General features: G+C 40.2%; 1 long non-coding RNA gene across 3 annotated transcripts in view; it reads right to left on the minus strand.

The window, feature by feature from the left end:
* LOC135174038 (uncharacterized) overlaps positions 1-16,588 on the minus strand; it is a 198,486-nt gene that overhangs the window by 12,696 nt on the left and 169,202 nt on the right. The window contains exon 9 of one of the 3 annotated variants that reach the window (XR_010301742.1): positions 7,994-9,809. The exons of the other annotated variants lie outside the window; for them this stretch is intronic. This is a non-coding gene — a long non-coding RNA (uncharacterized LOC135174038). Of the gene's footprint in view, positions 1-7,993; positions 9,810-16,588 lie in introns of those variants that run through there. 3 annotated transcript variants of the gene reach the window in all.

Here is a 16,588-nt window from a genome sequence, read left to right on the forward strand (position 1 = left end):
AGAACTTCCTCCTAACATCCAGCCTATACTTCCCCCAGCACAACTTGACACTGTGTCCCCTTGTTCTATTGCTGGTTGTCTGGGAGAATAGAGCAACCCCCACCTGAATACAGCCACAACAATCCTACAATTTTATGCTGCCCATGCATAGTGCAGTTGTTTACGTCTGGCTCTCCCCACCTAGCACATGGAGAATTTGGTCTTAGAAATCCATGAGTAATAGTTTACTAGCTACTGTATTGTATCAAACAAGTTATTTTCATTTACCAATACTAGATCATAGAATCATAGGATCAGCCAGGGTTGGAAGGGACCACAAGGATCATCTAGTTCCAATCCCCCTGCCAAGGGCAGGGACACCTTACCCTAGATCAGGCTGCCCACAGCCTCCTCCAGCCTGGCCTTAAACACCTCCAGAGACAAGGCTTCATCCACCTCCCTGGGCAACTCATTCCAGGCTCTCACCATTCTCATGATGAACAACTTATTCCTCATGGCCAGCCTGAACCTACCCATCTCCAGCTTCGATCCATTCCCCCTAGTCCTGTCATACCCTGATATCCTGAAAAGTCCTTCCCCAGCTTTTTTGTAGGACTCCTTCAGATACTGAAAGGTCACAAGAAGGTCACCTGGGAGCCTCCTCTTCTGCAGACTGAACAGCCCCAATGCTTTCAGTCTGTCCTCATAGGAGAGCTGCTCCACAATCTAAATAGAGTCATGTTTTCAGGAATGAAGGTGTTTATATGGATACTCATGAGTGTGCACCTGCTTCTGCCTTTATTTCTACACAGAAATACACAAAATCTCTTCTTTGTGTACAGAGCTACAGAGGAAAATCTTTTCACATCTTCTATCCATAGGGCAGGTAGGACAAGCAATTCACTCAATTACTCCAGACTAACCACAAACCCTGCCCTGTGGCTAAGCTGCTGCTGGGCTACCACTTTACAAGCAGTGAATCAAGGGTGTTTCCATAAATACTTTTTATGGTTTGGTTTGTTTTTTTTCTTTAAGAGTATCTGCTAAATGCTTACCTGCAGGCTTCAAAAGCTACTTATTTAATAGGGCAGATATGGAAAATCTAAAGCTCCACCATTTTCTTGAAAATAAAGTTTTTATCTTGTTATCATTTGCTAATTCAGATGAACCGAAGGAGAGGTGAATTATGGAGAGAGACCTCAAACTGGACAATTAGGTCCTAAGAATGTTTCGGAGAGTGCAGACCACTGGACTGGAAAATCTCCACCCAGAATTTCTTGCACCTTCTCATATCAAAGTCAAAAGTCCTAACGACTGTAGCATGGAGTTAGTGCTCATTAAGGGATTTTTGTGAGCTTTTGTGTTTTGTTTTGTTTTTAATCTCAGCTTTCATTAGGAATATGTCTAATTAAAGGTCATTTAAAGGTCCCAGGTTCCACCTGGGAACCCTTTGTGGACGTCTGAACAAAACATTTCAAAAGTGTGTGCTTTTCCTTTCCCATTTCCATTTCATTCAAGTAGTGACAGGGTTAAATTGCTAATAGAGGTTTCATGAGGTCTGCCAGAGCCCACTCTCCAACACTTACATCTGTTCAACAATTATTACAGCATTTTTGTCATAAAAAATTCAACACCCTGAGTGTCGTGCTAGCAAAACCTGAAAATTTATGCAGTGAATAGAATAGCTAATTTCTCTGAGGAAATGCAGGGGGGGGGAAATTACAGATTTAACTTAAATTCTCAAGTACTGTAGAGCACACATCTGACTCCCTCTTTAGGTTTTGTCACCATGTAGCATAATTAGGAATACCATCTACAGTAGATCAAGAAACCTTTGCAAAGCAAATTTATGCCTTCGAAGAAACAATGTTTAAAACTCAGAAGGGGGCTGTACTGGATTCATCATTTTACCTCACAAAATCTCATTTAAATAATAAATTATTCAGTTTATTCTCAGGATAGGGTTATTCTCTCACTACCTCCTGCTGTTACAGAGCGAACCGCACCCTTCACAGGGTACAGGTAAATGACACAGATGCAGAGGCAAAAAGCTGATAGAAAAACATTCTTTGGTCTCATGAACTTTGTGATGGGCTACTTGGTGTTTTCAGTAGGAAGAAAAAGAAAACAGAACCTGCCCCACTTCTCTATAAGGTTAGGAATATGGATTTAATGCTAAAAGTAACACTATCTAGTTAAGATGCCAGTGGACTGGAACAACATGCTGGAGGCTGTAGCCTTCTATTCTCAAGGGCCAAACTCTTACTTCCAGTACTAGTGGTTCAGCCATAATGATAATTGCAGCCACGACAGGCAGGGAACTCTTTTGGCATCATGAGAGCAGCAAATAAGACAAATGGTTTGGGAGTGAGGAGGGAGTAATTTTCAAATTGTAAGGTGCAGAGAGGATGCTGACTCAAACAAGGATGAATACTGCACATTCCTTTTCTTCAGGCTGTGTCCTGTTGGGGTGACAAGAGCTGGACGAATGTCAGTGCTGCAGAGGCATTTATATGCAAGTTCAGATTAAAAATGCAGATTGGCTCAAAGGATAGCAGGCATTTTGGCAGTTTTTTTGAAAGAATATTAACACAGCAGGGTTGTAAAAACACCAAAATTCTACAGGGGCTGGACCTGCTAGACCCATCTTTTACTTGGACATCAGAATACACAGGCACAAACACCCAGTCATATCCCTCAGGGAGTTAATGGGGCCTGATTCAGAAGCAGTAGAAAAACTATTCAGGAAAAGCTTTGACAATGGAATTAAGTGCTGGGCCATGATTTCAAATGGTCAATGCACTTAAAACCAAACTTTGCAATTTCCAAACTGCTAGATGGTCCAATGGATTTGGGGGATCTCCTGTAAGTGAGTCGTTACGGAACAGCAGGAACTGGCCAACCTTCAGCCATTGGCAGCATGTGCCGGAGGAAGTATAGGCTGGATGTTAGGAGGAAGTTCTTGACAGAGAGAGTGATTTGCCATTGGAATGGGCTGCCCAGGGAGGTGGTGGAGTCACTGTTCCTGGAGATGTTCAAGAAAAGCCTGGATGAGGCACTTAGTGCCATGGTCTAGTTGACTGGATAGGGCTGGGTGCTAGGTTGGACTGAGTGATCTTGGAGGTCTCTTCCAACCCAGTTGATTCTATGATTCTATGATTCATGAAATGGAAAATGCTTCTAGTCCTGCCTGTTTCCAAGTACCAGTGATGTCTCCTTAGGAACTGCAAGATTTACTTACTACTTAGTTACTACTTCCTGCCAACAGGAAAATGTCTATGCAAATGAAACACTTAGAATAATTTTCGCCCTAGAAATTAGCAACTAAGTTCTAGCAGAAGGCCAGGTCATGTACACTCCATGAAGCTTGTATTATACCTATAAAATCAAACATTCCCAGAATATTTTTCAAGTGCATATTTTTGATACTGCCTTTTTTTTTTAAAACAAAAATTGCAATTATGCATTGACAAAATGGTTTGCATTTCCCAGTTCTAAATTCCTGTTAAAATTACCATTTCATATAAGAAGTTATCATTTTCTGCTTCTGCTCTCTTTTTCCTCCTTTTTCCAACAGTGGAGTCAGTACCCATGGAGGATAGTTGGCCGTCATGGACACAGATGCCAAGTGCTGGCAGATATTATTCCGGTGTCAGAATCTTTTTCCTTGTCAAACTCCCCAGGCAGTTGTGTTAATGGCACTGGAGCTGCCTCTGGGTCTGTCACGTGAGGTAGCAGCTGATGGGTTGTTTTCTGCAGTGTCCCCCTGCATGACATCTTCCTTTAACTCATCTCTGGTCCTGAGGAATTTGTACAGTATTACCTACTTGGAAATAAGCTTCTATAAATTTTGCATTAGGGCCATGATTTCTTCTCAGATTTGCTTACTGCCTTTGGAGCTCACAGGCACACATTTTTTAGTGTGGCACAGCCTCTCTCTAGCTTTGAATGCAAGCAGTTCAATTGCACCCTGACAACAACCAAAAAAAAACACATTTGAGCAAGTGAAACTATTTACTAAGAATTTGTTTCTCCTTGCCCTCATGACCACTTTGTCCACTCTTGGCCCCATTTTATTTATGCATAGTGAATCTTCCTTTGTGAACTGAAGACAGTCTTCTGAGTTTATTTCATTCACAGGAGAAAGAGCTTTCAGCCTTGAAGTTGCCATTCATGTTGCATGAGTTAGTCACTTGAATTTCAGGTTCTTAATCCTGACAAAATTAGTTTGAACTCAGAACACAGTTAAATCTTTGCCACACTGCAGCCTTTGAGGGCCAGCTCCTGTAAAGTCTTTAAGGTAAAGAGTCTTAGATCTGACCTGCAATATGCTGATCTCATCCAGCAGAGAACCCCAGGTGTGAGAACAGCTCTGCTACAAGATCAGGACAGGAGCACTCAGCTATTTGTACTGGAGGCAGTGAATAGAGATCATTCCCTGAGGAGAGCTGCTGTGCTTGACTGCAATGTAAATACTAAATGTAAACAAATATGTAAAGCTAATCCACATCATACTATCATTGCTGTTACTTGACTGAAATATTTTAAGAAGGAAAATTACGATTAACAAGAGGAAAATTACACAGTCTTATGCAAATTTTGAGAAACATTCACTGCAAACTCTCTGAGTCTTTCCATTTTTGCAGGCTCTTTCAGAAACACAAGACGGTTGCCCCACATATTCACAGCTAGGAAATTGTGTCTGCTACAAAACAAAATCAGCAATTTTATTCACAGCTGATTTACTGGATATATGGTGCAAAATCTGTGCATTTTGAGGGGGTTTTGTGTTTGGCTTTTTAAAAATTTTGTTCTCATTTTGATAACAATCTGTGTGAGATTCTTTGGGATCTAATACTGTCCTTGGTAACTTGCAAGGGAAATCCCATGGAGTCTACAGGAGTAAAGGAATACTGAATATCCCAGTCTTATAGGAGCAACCTTTGAAAGTCTTTCATTTTTTGTTTGGTAACAACACTCAGAAAAAAACCACAACAAATTTTCTGGCTTTTCTATTTGTGGAAGAGAGGGAAAAGAGCTTCCTTTGATTGATTACAGGCTTCTCTGATATAAGCAAGAAAAAGGCCTTGCAACATGCTCTTTTCTTCATTGGCAAACATGGATTAAAGACAGGCTATGCCAAAGAGTGACTTTACAGGTCATCTTTGCAATTGTTCAGCCTTGAATGTAGCAAAGTACAGAGGAGGAATGGGGAGCATCATAAACGGATTTTGCCATCAAAACAATGTTCAAATTGCTGCACCCTCAGTTGAGCATCAGAGACAGACCCAGTATAAGTGCTTCACAGATTCCACTTTCCCTTTTAGCTGTAGACAAACCTATCTAAATTAAGATTTTAACACTCTTCAATGCTCTGGCTCAAAAAAACCCATGCAATACAGAGGAAAGACCCAATAAGTCCCTTCAAAAGAAAGCAACAGTGAACTGGCAGCTCCCGCCTTCTAAACACTAACTGCCTTCAACAATACACCACTCCAAATCCATCCACAGAAAGCCAGATGGTCAGATTTCATGCTAGAGTCACATAGGAAAAAACAGTTTTGAGGAAAAGTCTACAGACCCAGCTAGAAAGGCCATGGAGTCAGTGCCCTTCTGCTCTGATTTCTCTCTCTTTTTGCAGTCTCATCTTTCATTTCTGTCTGAGTTCTGGAGAGTTATACACGGAGAAGAAATTCACATTCAACTTGAATATTTTCCCAAATACCTCTTGCAGGCTTAAATGATATTTTATTCTTACAGTATCCTTAAACTGAAAGTATTTGGGCCTGATTCTCAGATCTGTGAGGCGTGCATGTAGGTGTAATGCCACAGATTTCAGCGGGCTTACTTCTACTACACAAGTGGCAGCACAAACAGGAACATTGTTGGTTTAAAGTTTACCTGGCTTTCTTTCATACTGATGAGTCAGTACAGAGTCACAGCTATCATTTATCCTCCCAGAGTATGGCTCCATTTCAAAAACCCAAAATAGCAAAGTCTGCTGCACTGCCAAACAGGAGACCCAGATTAAAGAATTTCAGACAGCAGTCTATCACAAGCCCGTCAAAACCATGTATATCGTGCAAATAGTGATGGGAGAGACAGATCAGGTGACTGAACCAATATAGCAGCACAATATGTTCGCTACCTTAATTATCCCAACTTTTTTTTTCTTTTTTTTTTTTTTTTGGGTGTATGTGTGTGTGAGAAATCACAACTATTTGCTGCTTCCCTCCTTATAAAAATATTTAGTGTTACTATACCTGTGGGTGCAGAAATATTTTTACATAGGGTTAGGAAAGGATGCTTTTTAGAATAGAGCTTTTGCTTAAAAATGTGTAGTGTCATTGAGGTGGTATTCAAAAGTAGCCATTTATCCAAAAATAGCCTCCCTCCACTGTTCCTTCTGCTGTCCCTCTTCCCTGTAGTGCATGAGGCTATATTAAAAAGAACCAGCATGGAAGAAAAAAACTAGCATACGTGAGGGGAAAAACAGCAGTTAAAAAATAACAGTGGGTCTAGAAATTAGTCCTAGTATAATTTTTAATTCTGAGCACAAACAGACATTTATAGGTGAATATTGTTTCAGCTGGTTTTGGTTTATAAGATGGTCATTAAAGCCATATCAAACATGTATGTTTTAGAGTTAAATCCTCTAAGACAATGAGGTGAAATAAGTAATCATTTGATAGAAGTACTTACAATGAATTAGATTTAAAAATGTTGGAAAGTCATTCAAGGAAAATCCTTCTTTTACCTTACACTGAAAACATATCATTAGCCTTAATTTAAGTCAAGGTGAGGAGGGGCAGGGGGAGGTGAGGAGGGGGAATAGACATTGCAGGAAACTCTTGAGTGACTATTGTTTAATCCCATTTAGGGACACTTTGAACAATGACATATATATAATGAGATATTTAAAATTCTTTGGTCAATCTCTAGCTAAAGGCTTTTACTGTGGAAGGAATAAGTAATTCAATACAGACTACACAGCCTTTCACATGCTTTTATTCTTGATTTGTTGGACATGTGTAACATAAATTTCAAACCAATCTATTAATGACTTAAATTAGAAACTGGTTTCCTTTACATACAGCATTTCAGTAACAAGCATAATAACAGGTGGATCAATAGATACTATTTGGTGCAGTATTTGCAGTATGTTAACATTAGTGCTGCATCTCTTTATTATTGAACATTATGTCAACAAATCCCTGTTCCAAGGAGGATGGCAGAAATCTTTCCCAATGTCAAGGTTATTTAACCACACGAAATGGTAAGAGTATTTTGTGCATTTTGTTTTCTACTAACCTTGCCTATACCTCCTCCTTCTTTTAAATAATCCATGTTTTGATCAAATCAGTGGGTAAAAAAAAAATATTGCATCAAATATGTCTGCTGTCAACTCAGATTATGTTCCTTAAAGTGGACAGTGGTTCAAGGAAGAAAATCAATTTTTTTTTCTCTTAGAGGAACATAAGGAAAAAGAAATGCACTAATGTAAATATACATTCAGAAATAAAAAACAGAGAGGGCACACAAATGGTTAGTTTGCTATCTGAAGAAATTTAGCTAGGGAATGATTTCCAGCTTATAGTTCTCAAACACAGCACGAAAAGACAGAAAAATGAAATTTTAGTCATTAGAACTTGACAACTTCTAGTCATAATATGCTGACATGTGTACCAGGTATTAGGGGGTTCCACAAGCAAAATAAGCACTAGTAATTATTTAGGCAAATAATTTCTTTCAGCTCTGTGAATCACAGAGTGTTGGAGGACCACTGGACATTTAAAAATGACAGGTATAATATACTGTGCTTCATATGCTCTGTTAAATGGATTTAATCCAGAAATATTAATTGCTACCTAAGTGGAACAGAACTTCAGTGTCACAAATAACTAAGGGCTCTATGTAATGACCGCAGCCACAGCAGGGAACAGCTAGAAGGCTTCAATCCAAATAAATTCTGAAACTTCTTGATGCTCACCTATAGAATGAAGGTCTATTTGTTTTATTGCTAAATAAAACAACTCTCATCTCATTTAGTCCACAATGGATGTGCCATCTTTAGCAAAGGAACTCCAGGGTATGACTGCACTAGAGTTTCTCAAACTTCTCAGGCCACCTGATCTTTAAAGGATCCACTAGACACAGAACAACATTGCAGACTTACAATGTCAGATGTTTGAGGAAGGAAAATTCATCTAGTGCTACAGGTGTGTGTATTATAAACCTACTTTACTTATTTTCCTTTTTGAAATACGTTTTAAAGGTAGCTACCTTTTTCTGGATAGTTTACAATCTTTTTAGAAGAATGTTTGGAAGTTGTATTCCAGAGACTAGTAACTCAAAGCCCAAACTCAAACACATATTGCATTCACTTTAGCTATATATTAGGCAACACCTTGAATGGCATTATAAGGACTCAGGCAGATGATGAGAGCTGGCTCAAACTGGGAAGGTGAGCTCAATTGGCTTGAGCTACGTGGTATGGCAGCAGCTGAGCAACGGGTAACAACGGCAGAGATACAGCATTGCTTTCACACTTCAACATATGACTCATGCAGAATATGAGTGACTCACATGCAGTATGTCATACCCAACAAAACTGAGCATACTCAGGGAAAATCTGAATATAATATGGAGCATCATGCTCAGGCCCTATTCACCTTGCAGAACTAGCAGGGATATATCTCCTGCCTCCTGCTATATGCTACTACTACAAAGGGAAACAAGAATAAAATCAACATGCTGATTTCAGGATATTTCTCTAGTAGAATCACCAGCATTGTATGAACAGTACATCATAAGGCTTGTTTCCAGCAGGTGTAACTTTACAACATCCAGGTCAGGTCTATTAAGCAACAGGGGATGCATTTCTTTGGCAGTAATCTGCTGCTGTGGCACAAACAATCAGAGATGACTGAGTCAACAAACAGCTGTTAAAATTCTCCCTTGCCTTTTCTTTCCAAGCAGATGGCACAACCCACTTCACCTGTATCCTCTGCATCATACAAGTTCAACAAGCTTTTCAACCAGTGCAAAACTGGTTCCTAACTCAGCACCATGTATCTGCTACCTTCTCTTGGCATCCTTGAATCCTGCAGAGACAGTAAAAATATCTCTGTAGTTGGTAGTCTTGATATTTTTACAGTTCTGTGTTGCATAAACGCTGTGAAGTTCAAAGGCCTTCTTGGTCACCAAGTGTTTTGAGGCAGTAAGGAACAGGCCAAGGACAAGCAGTAACCATTAGAAATCTTTTTGGCACAGAGCTTCAGGACTGTCTATTAGGGCAATCAAGAGGATTAGTCATATTTCCTTATCTCAGAAGAACTTCTCCTTGCTTCTTGATGAATATTCATCTCTGTTGACCATAAATAAATCCTTTGTGAAATCTATGAAAATTTCAAAAGGAGAAGGCAGAAGTAGTTCACATAAATGAAACAACACACTTCTTGCGTCCTGAATTCTTTTACTCTCCATTTAACTCTTCAAACTTCCTGTACTTTTCCAGTACTTATAACACATATTAAGAATTTCTCCTCCTATCTTTCACCTTTGTTTTTAATTCCACATTCTTTCTTCCATTTTGAACTTTTCCTTCTCAAAGCTTCCCCTTCCTTCACAGGGCAGTTTGTTTTCTGAGGAAATGCTATGCTCCCTGTTGAAGTTTTTGTGTCTGTTCCCATTCTTTCAGTACCAGCTCTAGATACTTGCACTTAGATGATAATTTACCACATCAAATCTTCGGTCTTTTGCCATGCCCTGCATGTCTTCCTTTGGATTAGCAAGATTCTGCGTTCATCTCAAAACATATTCCAGATTTTCTGTGGTGAGTGAACGAAAAGAATGAATGAATTCTGCTTGAAGTGACAGCATGTATTATGAAAGAAGTTTTATTTTCAGATAAGAGAGACTGAATTCTGCTCTCCAGAGGCCTGTGATAATGAGTAGACTCTAATGGTGGCAAAACTCACCTCCTAAAGATACTGAGCTGTGTTCATGGGCTCAGCATTGAACCAGCAGTGCCCTTTATTTCTTCCTCTTTCGATCTGGCAGGCGTGTGTCAGTTGAGGTATCCAGAGACAGCACAGATGCCCGACCATGGGCAGGAAGCCAGGCTGCAGGGCTTACAGTATAAATATATATTTTTTAACTTCATACAGAACCTTTTTTTCCCAGTACATGTGTTTTTCAGGCTTAGAAACTCTGTGTTCTTAGCTATTTTAAGAAACCTGAAGGGTGAGATATGGAGAAGCAGCAGACATGTTGGCAACAAAGATCTCTCCATGAACAGAATGCCAAGATTAAGAACAACTGAAAAAAAGAGGGATACCTTTGACTTTTTATTGCTCTTCTATCTCAGAAAATTGGCTCATCTGAAACTGTTGGATTCTGGCAAAGATTTAATATCAAATGAGAGAAATAGCATGTTCCTGAAGCAAGGTGATTTCCGAAGTGAGGCTAGATGTGCATTCAGCTCCTTCTATTTGGCAGCTATCGTGAAGGGCAATAAGATTTACCAGTTCTCCAGAGGGTATATAACAGGGTTGCCCCAATCTGTCAGGAAGTGTTAGAACTCAGTAAGACTTGAAGTGAGACTTAAAGTTACTGAAACTCAGATGCTCACAATGTCAGGTGTGGATCCACCCCATTCAAAAAAAGAAATAGGAAGAAGCTAAAAAATGCATGGAATCCTAAAGGGAAACTCTTCACATAGTCAACCTTAGCAAAAACATTAATTAAAGGCAATAAATGGAGAAGTCATTGCAGTTACTGTCAGCTGGTTTATTAGACCTATCCACATGAAAGGTGCTTAACTGCAACAAACATTAATTAAAGCTCAGTAAGGCTGCCCTATTATCAAAAGACAGTTATATATGAGAGATGGAGAGAAAAAGAGAAAAGAAAAACAAAAAGAGAGAAAGAGAGAGGAAGGAAGGAAGGAAGGAAGGAAGGAAGGAAGGAAGGAAGGAAGGAAGGAAGGAAGGAAGGAAGGAAGGAAGGAAGGAAGGAAGGAAGGAAGGAAGGAAGGAAGGAAGGAAGGAAGGAAGGAAGGAAGGAAGGAAGGAAGGAAGGAAGGAAGGAAGGAAGGAAGGGGAAAAAGAGGGGAAAGAGGAAGTAGGGGAAGGGAAGGGAAGGGAAGGGAAGGGAAGGGAAGGGAAGGGAAGGGAAGGGAAGGGAAGGGAAGGGAAGGGAAGGGACGGGAAGGGAAGGGAAGGGAAGGGAAGGGAAGGGAAGGGAAGGGAAGGGAAGGGAAGGGAAGGGAAGGGAAGGGAAGGGAAGGGAAGGGAAGGGAAGGGAAGGGAAGGGAAGGGAAGGGAAGGGAAGGGAAGGGAAGGGAAGGGAAGGGAAGGGAAGGGAAGGGAAGGGAAGGGAAGGGAAGGGAAGGGAAGGGAAGGGAAGGGAAGGGAAGGGAAGGGAAGGGAAGGGAAGGGAAGGGAAGGGAAGGCTATCCACAGCAGAAAACATAGCAGTTTTGGGCAGTAGCTCATAGTCTGGATAAGGTTGGGATGTAATGGAGGCTGTACATGGTGGTTTTGCATTTGTAAGAGAACGAAAGCTAAAAAATAGCACTGTGTAACCTCTGCAAAATGGGTCACAACTGGACTAGAAGTAATTGCAGAAGTCCCTTTTTGTCTAACAACATTTCTCCAATGGTCTGTCCAGATTTCTGTCTAATCCAATCTATCCATACGCCCATCACTTTGAAAAGAACTTGCCATTTTTCACATTTTATTAATCTACCTTTGCAAATTCAAAATATGACTCAGAAGCAGAAAATGACCCTGTGAAGCAAGAATATTAGTAATTAACTGCACAAGCTTATATCTGCACCCTATCTTACTGTGCAAGAGTTAAAAACGCATACTAGTTATCAAAGATCTTTTAATTCTTTCAAAACAAGAACTAATGGTATAAGAGAAGGAAAAGTTTCCACGGCCCAGATATGTCTTTGCTGAATCACTTTGTAAGGTGTGGACAATTGAGTCATAAACTTTCGCACTACAGATGGCTGTGTTTCTTTCATAGTGAATCAAGCTCTAAAAGATCTGTGACACTTTATGTTATATGTTAACTAGGGAGGCATATTATGTAAAAAGCACATAGGGTTTCACATGCACTAGTGCTCTCTACACAAGAGAGCATCATTTTCGATATTCACTCATAAAACTAGCTTCCATTTTCATTTACTAACTTTCTTGTGCAGTTGCCTGAAGTATATGTGGGTTAGCACATTCATACTGCTATGCAGACCTTCACAAATTCATTAAATGCATATTTATTTATCTCATGTAATTTGTACTTTTTTAACATTAAGAACCTCAACACACATCTTTCTAGAACATTACCCAATCAAATGCCACTTTAAAAAGAAGGCAAGAAAAGCAACATGACATACAGAAATATCAAAATGTTCTAGAAACATTTTAGTGATAATATGACAATGCAAAACCACTTTCTATCTGGTTTAAACCAAATCTCTCTTCAGCAGAACACCCCACAACAGAAAGGCTGATACCTGTAACTACAGGTACACAGCATGAGACAGAGGTTTAAGAGCTATGGTAAAATGTCTATTTACATTTTGAATGCAAGTACACTCTTTGTAAACATTACTTTTAAAAACAGACAAAAACAGCTTAAAATGATGCCCTCCCAGCTGATAGGCAGCTCTGTGGCAATGGACTGAAGTGTGATCACTGAGGAAGATCAATAGCTGGAATGAGGATTGACATGTTTGTTTGAACAAAGAACATTTCATTCCCATACTTCTTGACCAGTGCAGTGTTGTTGCACCCCAAACAAACAGTTTCTAAGGCAGTTATGATTGACTACATACTTAAAACAAATTAAAACTATAGGCAAAAAAAAAATGCTATAGTCCACATCTCAAGATAGATCCTCTACTTTGGACAGCACTGCTTCACATATACCTATAACTTGTTTTTCAAGAGGAAATTGTCTTAATTATGAACAGGACTGTATTCACTACCATGCTTTCAGCCAGACAGGGACTAATGCTGAGAATTAGTCCTTGTGTTTTCTGAAACTTTTCTTTCAAAGGGTATGTTATCTCAGTTTTTCTGGAGATGCACCAGTGTGTCAGGCTGAATTACAAACTGTTTATGTCTTAGATCAAGCTGGCTAAACATCTTGACCCAGTAGACAAAAATTTCTTCACTTACTGAAAGACCACATTTTGCTCACATCTACAGATGCAAGAATTAAAAGGGGGTGAAAAAGGTAATGGAAAAAATGAAAAATACAGACACAATGAGAACAGAATTTTTCAACTATCTTTCACTGTCTTTACAATGAAAAAGAACTTCAAACACACTAAATAACTCTAATAACAAAATAATTTCAAACACTTCTCACAGAGCTGGTGGAGTTGCCGTCCCTGGAGGTGTTCAAGAAAAGCCTGGCTGAGGCACTTAGTGCCATGGTCTAGTTGATTGGCTAGGGCTGGGTGCTAGGTTGGACTGGATGATCTTGGAGGTCTCTTCCAACCTGGTTGATTCTATGATTCTAAATGCTCCATTCAGAAGATTGGGTTGATCACTGCTCTGAGATCTAACAATTCAAAGATTGCTATTAACACTTTTTTTTGAGGCAAGAAGCAGATTTTCTAGTATATAACTTGTAGGATACTTAATTTGAATCTTTTTACTACCATCTCCCTGTTTCCCTTACCTATGTATGTATATATAGTACATACAGAGACAGATTTTTAATATTCCCCTGCAATACAATAACCTCTCAAGCTTAGTGGCAAAACCAAAACAAAATCCAATTTAAGCTAGCATGGGCTAAATGAACACTGAAAACTTTGTGTAACTTGATTCTCAGCATGCCTTCTGAGAGTGGTTGAATAACAGAGTCCTACTACTTGAATTAGCTGAGAAATTGACATTGATGTTAATCTACCACTATCAACAAGGACCAACCACTGAAGGACAGCAAAGGTATATAAAACTCACTTTACTGCTTTCACAATAATTGCCTAAACCAGTAAGTTCAGACAGCATTGTCTGTTACAGGTTCTATGTGATGGCTGCAGACCCTTGACTCCAGCTCCCTGAAGGAGCCATCACAGAATCACAGAATGGTTTAGATTGGAAGGGACCTCAAAGATCATCCAGTTCCAACCCCCCATCATAGGCAGGGACACCTCCAACTAGAACAGGTCACTCAAGGCCTCATCCAACCTGGCCTTGAACATCTTCAGGGAGGGAGCAGCCACAACCTCCCTGGGTGACCTGCGCCAGTGTCTCACCACCCTCACTGGAAAGAGCCCTTTCCTAACATCCAATTTAAATCTCCCCTCTTCCAGTTTAAACCCACTACCCCTCATCCTGTCATTACAAGACCTTGTAAATAGTCCCTCCACAGCCTTCCTGTAGGGCCCCCTTCAAAGACTGAAAGGATACTATAAGGTCTCTTTGAAACCTTCTCTTCTCCAGGCTGAAAAGATCCAACTCCTATAGCCTGTCCTCATTGCAGATATGCTCCAGCCCTCTGATCATCTTTGTGGCCCTCCTCTGGACTTGTTCTAACAGTTCCATGTCCTTATTGTGTTGGGGACTCCAACAGTACTCCAGCTGGGGTCTGACAAGTGCAGAGTAAAGGGAAAGAATTGCCTCTCTTGCCCTGCTGGCCATGCTTCTCTTGCTGCAGCCCAGGACACAGTTGCTGTCTGGGCTGCATGTACACATTAAGCTCACATTGTGCTCACATTGAGCTTTTCATCAACCCAGACTCCCAGGTCCTTTTCCGCAGGGCTGCTCTCAGCCATTCACCACCCAGTGTCTATTTGTGCTTGGGATTGTGCCGACCCAGGTGCAGGACCTTACACTTGGCCTTGATGAATGTCATGATTTTGGCCTGGGTCCACCTCTCTCTCCTGTCCCTCTGGATGGCATCCCTGCCCTCTAGCAAGTCAACTGTGCCACACAGCTTGGTGTCATCTGCAAACTTGCTGAGGGTGCACTCAATTCCTCTGTCCATACCGCTGGCAAAGATGATAAACATCACTAGTCCCAGCACTGACCCCTGAGGGATGCCACTTGGCACTGGTTTCCAGGTGGACATTATGCTGTTGATCACAACTCTCAGCTCCTTTTTCTGCTATTGCATGGAAGAACCATATCAGTGAGAGCTTTTACCTCTCTTTCACATTTCTCATCAGCAAAACAGCATAAGAGCATTGTGAGGGTCCCTGCTAAGTCTGTCTCACAGACATTTTTGTTCCCATCTACCTGAAATTTCTTTTAAAAGAATGTCATTGCTTTTGCTTAGCTTCTACATTACTGCCAGTTGGCTCCCAACTGAAGGATACCACTGGTGATATGATGTCTGCTTTAAATGTCCTTAGACATTAGCTATTCTGTAGCCTTTTAAATGTCTTGGGGTATTTAGAGGTAGTGATGAGTCATCTAAGCCATGGAAAATGAGTTTGTTTATGACAATATAGACTTTGCTGATTGTTCTTTCTTAAAGTATGGGTCTATGATGCTTGCTACCAGTCTTCAAAGACATTCGAGCCTTGCCCAAATCAACCACCATGAACTCTTTCCTCTTGTCTTACCTCCTTTAACATTGCTGCACTCTTTCAGGTATGCATTAGAAAACACAGCAGCTCTCTGTTTATTACACATAAGCTCTTTTACATGTGGCACCACTGGAAATTCAGACACTCACTCATAATAACCTGATTGTTAAGTTACTGCTACATCCACACCTTTACACAGATTATGAAGGTCTTGCAGACTAATTTGTCCCACATAATTAGGTCCTGTGAGCTTTGCAATATACCTTCTTACTATGCTTTAAATTCCAAATAACCTCTTTGGAGGTAATTTAATGCATAAAATGCATGCAGTCCTCAGTATGTTTGCCACATGTTCTGCTGTTTCCTGCTATGTTATTATGGCCTTTTATCATTTCTTCTCACCACATCCTCTTGACAGTGCTTATTTCACCCCCTCCTCCATATACTTTCACTGAGTTATCACTACTCCTCAGAGAGTTTTGCTTACACTAGGAAGTAGCTTCTGTAATAGTATCAGTTGGTTGTAATTTAGAGAAGAAATTATGGCAAATAATGAACATTCTGAGTTTCAGATCAGAATATTTTCAGAGCAACTTTTAACTTCTACATGCACTCTTTCTCTCCAGCCACAGCTACCTACCTTCTTGTCTGTGTTCACACCACGTTGAACAAGCCCATTGAAAGATATTTCACTGGCAAGTTTAAAAAGATTGAAAGTGAGTGTTAACAAAATCATGCATTTTCAGAGCAAGGGCAGGTTTTGATAGACTTACTCAAGTAGGGAACAATATGATGTCTCAAGGAATAGAGTACTAAAAGGTAGATGTTCTATTGTTCCCAGCAGAATCCTTAAATCCCTTGCCGAAAGACATTCAATGTGCAACCATTTCTACTGTAAAACAAATGCAGAAGAAATGCCATCAGTGATACTTGCACAGATTCATTCTCATTAAAGGCTTTTTATAATAGCATTTGCTCTGGTGTAAACTTTTAAAAATTGACTTCTACATCCATCAATCCCTTTCATCTGCTCCTCATGAGCCTAATGTG

This window comes from Pogoniulus pusillus, chromosome 1 (assembly GCF_015220805.1).
Source record: "Pogoniulus pusillus isolate bPogPus1 chromosome 1, bPogPus1.pri, whole genome shotgun sequence".
Lineage (NCBI taxonomy): Eukaryota > Metazoa > Chordata > Aves > Piciformes > Lybiidae > Pogoniulus > Pogoniulus pusillus.